The sequence below is a fragment of the Hemiscyllium ocellatum genome, chromosome Y (assembly GCF_020745735.1).
Source record: "Hemiscyllium ocellatum isolate sHemOce1 chromosome Y, sHemOce1.pat.X.cur, whole genome shotgun sequence".
NCBI classification, from domain to species: Eukaryota; Metazoa; Chordata; class Chondrichthyes; order Orectolobiformes; family Hemiscylliidae; genus Hemiscyllium; species Hemiscyllium ocellatum.
In genome coordinates, this window is record NC_083454.1 from 1,612,405 (window position 1) to 1,618,355 (window position 5,951).

Consider the following 5,951-nt stretch of genomic DNA (forward strand, 5'->3'; position numbering starts at 1 on the left):
ATTCTGTTCTCCTTCCATTTGGAAATATGTTATGAAACTTGAAAGGGTTCAGGAAAGATTTATAAGAATGTTGCTAGGGTGGGAGGATTTGAGCTATAGGAAGAAGCTGTCTAGGCTGTGAATGGTTTCCCTTGAGCGCCGGAGGCTGAGGGGTAACCTTATAGAGATGAATAAAATTATGAGGGGCATGGAGAGGGTAAATAGACAAAATATTTTTCCCTGGGTTCGGGGAGTCCAGAACTAAAGGGTTTAGGTTAAGAGGAGAAAGATGTTATGCGGCACGATGGCACAGTGGTTAGCACTGCTGCCTCACATTTCCCGCCACGGTCGACTCTCTGTGTAGAGTTTGCACATTTTCCCCGTGTCGTCGTGGGTTTCCTCCCACAATCCAAAAATGTGCAGGTTAGGTAAATTGGCTATGCTAATTTGCCCACAGAGTTTGGTGAAGGGGAATGAGTCTGGGTGGGTTGCGCTTCAGTGGATCGGTGTGGATTTGTTTCCACACTGTGAGCAATCTGATCGAAATGTAAAAGATACCTAAGGGGCAATATTTTCACACAGACAGTGGTATGAGTATGAAATGAGCTGCCAGAGAATGTGGTGGAGGCTGGTATAATTTCTGCATTTAAAACGCATTTGGATGCTTATATGAATAGGAAGGGTTTGGGAGATAAAGGCCTGTTGCGGGCAGGTGGGACTAGACTGCTAGATATGGACAGATTGGACTAAAAGGTAATTTTCCATACTGTATATCTCTATGACTCTATAACTCACACAGTGAGTTCGTAAATGCAATTAGTTTGTATGGTAATTGGAGGAATACGTGTAATTGGAACGTTAAAGTTAGGTTGGATATTGTTTAAGCGAATCAGAATATAGAGGAAAAGACATCATAAAGCCATTCCATAGAGTGTTGGTGAGAGTGTACCTGAGGTATTGAGTGCAGTGTTGGTGACCTAATCTAGAAAGAGTACACTGATCATAGAGGACGTCCAATGGACATTCTCCAGATTAATTCCTCTGATGACAAGTTTCTGATGGGGAGATTTTTCTTGCGAACTCTCCAGTTTCAAAGCATAAGAGGTGATTGCAGTGAAATTTCAACAATCTATGATACATGTGATGAGGTGGAAATAAATAGGAGTTTCTCTAGCTGTCTATTCGATATTTAAGGCAAATAATGACAAGATAAGGGATATTATATTTAAGACGTAATAAGGAGGAAATTCTTCCCTCGGAGGGGACTGACTAACAGAGGTGCATGGAAGCCTGCTGGCAGGGCAAGATTAAGGAGAATCCCCAGATATTCTTCACGTATATCAAGTGGAACAGAACAACCAGAGAACATGTAGGGCCTATTAGTGACTTATCAAGTTGTATCCAAACTCAACTTCATGGTAGAATGTTGTTTTTGTGACTGGAGCCAATTTCCCCTGGTGTACTGCAGAGATCAGTTCTGTTTCCCTTATTATTTGTGATATTCATAATTGATATGAATGTGAATTGGGTAGAGGGAATGTGATAAGTAAGATTGTGTTTGACACAAAGATTGGCTGGGTGGTTGTCAGTGAGGAGGAAGGTCTTATGTTCCAGGAAGGTTCAGCTGGAATGGTCAGATGGTCAGATCAATGGCAGATGGAATGTAACCCTGATAAGTATGAGGTGATACACTTTGGAAGAAGGAACCAGACAGAGGAGTACTCAAAGAATAGCACCACACAAGGAAGCTCACAGGATGCTTCTCCATACATTTCTGAATGTGACTGGATATGATAATTGATGTTTTCAGCATGCCTGTAGATAAAGCCTTTATTCATTGACCCAAGATTATACGAATTTTGTATGGTTAGGCCAAATGAAATATTGTGGGCAGTTCTGGGAGTCACATTACAGGAAGGATGTGATTGCACTGGATGAGGAGCAGAGGAGATTCACCAGGATGTTCCCTGGGATGGAGGTTATGAGCTGTGGAGAGAGGCTGGATAAGTTTGAGTTATTTATATTGGAGCCAGGAAGTTGAGTGGGTAAGTAATTCAGGTGTAATATTACAAGGGACATGGACATGGTGAATAGACAACAGCTGTTCTTTTTAGTCATAGTTTCAGCTTCCTTACAGTATGAAAACAGGAAATGGAGAATGGAGAACAGAGAACCATGACACAACTACTTTACTTCTGTCTTCACAGTAAAATTTATAAATAAAGCCTTCCCATCAATAGGAGAAAACCTGAGTCTGATGAGAAAATGATATTGAATGAAATTAGTAAATCAACTAATTTGGTGAAATTACTGGAACTGAAAATAATGGGCATAGAAGAAAAAAAACACACATTGATGAAATGGGAAACATATTTCAGAAACTGACTGGTAGATTAATTACAGAAAAAAAAACAAAGAGGCAGTAAACTTGGATTTTCAGCAAGACATTTAATAGAGTCCCAATCCTCGTGTGCAAAGTAAAAGCATATGAGTTAGGGGGAAATGTATGAACACGGTTTTAAAATGGGAGTGTTGACAGGAAACAATGAGTAGCAACAAACGGATATGTTTCATTTTGTAAGGCTTATGAGGCATCTCAATGATTGGTGCTGAGTCGCCAGATATTCACAATACATCTCAAACATCTCGTTGAGGGAATCAAATGCAAAGTTTCCAAGTCTGCTGACGGAACTAGGATGTTGGAAAGTGAGGAGGATGTGAAAAAACTTCAAGGTGATTTAAACAAATGGAGTGAATGAGTAAACAAGTGACAGATGAAGAGCAGTGTGGTGTTGTCTTCTTTGTTGGGAAACACTAAAATGCCAGCCAACTATGTGAAAAGGGAGTGGTTGAGAAATGTCGATCTATAAAAGGAACTGCAGTTTTCTTTTGTTATTGTTTGGACAGAACTCCGAGTTCCTTGCAGGGCAGAGAGTTCTGAAGACAGAAGCGAACACTGGGAATACATTGGCACGCAGACCAGTTTACGCAGACCCACCGAGTGGGGAACTGTAACATTGAAAAGGATCAGGGGTATCCCTGTACACCAGTCACTGAAAGCAATATTGCAGGAGCAGAAAGCAGTCAGGAAGAAAAATGGGGTGTTGACCCTTATTTCAGGGGGACTTGAGTCCAGGAGTAAGGGTGTCTCAGTAGAGCTGTTCAGGCTTTTAGTGAGACTTTTACTCGAACATTGTGCAGTATTGTGTGCAGTTTTGGTCTCCGTACCTAATAAAGTACAAACCTTAAATTGAGGGAGTACAGCGAAGGATGACCAGACTGATCTCTGGGTTGACAGACTTTTTGTGGGAGCAGAGCTTGGGGCGACTGAGCCAGTATTCGATGGAGTTTAGGAAAATGAGTGGAGATCTCAGAGGAATATATAAAACTCTGACAGGGTTAGATAGATTGGACACAGTGATTATAATACCCCTGGTTGGGACGTCTAAAACAAGGGGCCACATTATTAGGCATAGACAGGTCATATTGCATTTTTATAAGAATAATTGTCTGCACTCAGAGACTGGTGAACTTCGGAATTTTCTTTCACATTAGGCTGTGGAAGACAAGGCACTAAAGACTAATAAGGATGTCCAGACACCGAAAGGATGGGAGACAGAGTAGGAGTATGGTGTAGAAATAAAGGGTCAGCCATCATTATGTTGAATTGGATAGCAAACTCGACAGACCAAAGGGACTACCGCAGTTCCTATTTTATAGCTTCACAAGGTTAATCACATTATGGAATGTTTACAGTGTGTGAGGAAAGTGCATTGAGGAGATGTTCAGACAATAACTAAAATGTGGCAGTCTCAATGTGCTGTATGGCCTATTCCATTCCCCATGTTTCTGTGCTGTCTGTGGGAACGCTCTGTAAATGTTGTCACAAGTTCGCATATGTTAGGAAGGAGGTCTCTGCAAGGTCAACAGGACTGTGCGTCCGTTCCCTTATCCATATTAAAGCTGGGGCTGGGTGTTCTGTCTGGTTTTATACATTAAGACCTTGGAGAGGTTTGATACAATAGAGTGTCTTGCTTGGCCATTTCAGAGACCATTGTAGATTTGATCACATCTCTGTGTGTCCGGTGTCACGTTTAGACAGACCAGGAAACACAGGAGATTCACTTCCTGAAAGTACATTGGAAAAGCAAATTGTTGTTTACAAACTACATTGACTTCAAGGTCACTGTTACTGACACCAGATTTGAGATCTCGATATTTTATTAATTGTTTTTAACTTCCAACAGATGCCAGAGCATTAGCCTGGTCTGGATTATTAATCCAGTGACATTTCCACAGCAGCCTCATCTCCACATGGGAACCTATTGGAAACCACACTGCGCAAGTTATGTCTGTGCCGCTTGACAGCTCTGTCAAAAAGAACTCCCAATTTGTCTATCGTGATGACACTGAGGGGATTGTAATTGGTCAGATTATAATTATTCCCCTCTTATAAAATGGACAAAGCTGAGTCATTTTCCACATTGCCAGGGTGGTGTCAGAGTTAGGGTTAGAAGAAAACAGCTTCCCCAGGGACACGGCTTGTTGTGCAGCACAAGTCTTCAGTCCTAATGCAGGAATGAGGTCAGGGCCCATTGCCTTTGTCGTATCTGCTGTGTTCAGCTGTTTCTTCATGTCACTTGCAGCGAATCAAATTAGTTGAAGACTGGCATTTGTGATTCTGTGGGAATCATAATGACAATGAGTTGAATCATCCACTCAACACCGCTGGCTAGGATAGTACAGGTACTATTTCCTTGTTTTTTACACTGATGTGCAGAGATGATGCATTGGTAGAATGGGAATAATCGTGGAGCCCACTCCACCAGTTAGTTGCTTCATCGTCTATCACGATTTTTGGACTGATGTGGCAGGCTGCAGAGGTTTCATCTGGGTGTATTGACCTTGTGACAATTTCTCTCTCTCGATCATAAGATTTGGTTTCATTTGGGTTTGATAGGATTCATTGTCGCATGTATCTAAGTAGAGTGACACTCTTTGTTTATACACAGTTCTGGCAGATCATAGTGAGAGTTGGAGCTGCCTTTTTTTAGGGACATGGAGTGGCGGAAATTTAAACGTCTACTTCAGCTGTCTGTTTTGAAGAGCCACAAAAAGCCAGAAATTAAATTAATTGCTTCAGCATTAGTGAAAAAAGTACCTTTGAGAAGGAAATATTTCCAAGGCAAAAGTAAGGATAATCTGATTCGCAAGATTCTGAAACATGTCAACCTAGTGATAAAGAAAGGTCTTGTATTGAGAAAATGATGATTTGTAATAGAACACAGATTAAATAATGAAATTATAGCATAAAAACTTTGAAGAATCACGAGAAAAGGTAACTTATTCTGATTTTAGTCAGGATTCTTTTCATCCACAAAACCAGCTACTCAGGTTGTCTTTCAGAAGGGAGCTGCGCCTTTGAAACTATTTAAAATAGTAAAAAGTTCGAGTTAAATATTTGGTAAATAATCATGGACACAGATTTCAACGTAATTATAAAACCTTAAAGGGATGCCTGGCATGTCTTGTCTAATTCGCTAGGAAAAAGATTAACAGTAGAAATAATAATAATATTACGATGTTCGTATCAGAATCAACTTTTTAATGTAAAACGTGATAACAGAATTTGTTGGCCTATATACATACGGTGTCAGGAAACCACTCTGCACACATTGGACAAAGACTGACCTGTACAAAGTTATTGAACTGTAGCGTTTCCAGTCAATATATGGAAAGATAAATTCTTCCATAACAACTAATCTGTTACTTCCGCTCCTATCCAATATCATCTTTGTAATACTTTCCTCTACATCTCTGGAACTTTTCAGAGGGCAATAGAGACCTGTCAACAGGGTGACCTCTCCGTTTTTGTTTCTAACCTCTTCCCATGCTACCTCAGTACACGAGTCCTTATCAAGCATCCTTTCTACCAACGTAATGGTGTCTTTGATTTTCAATGCCACCCCACC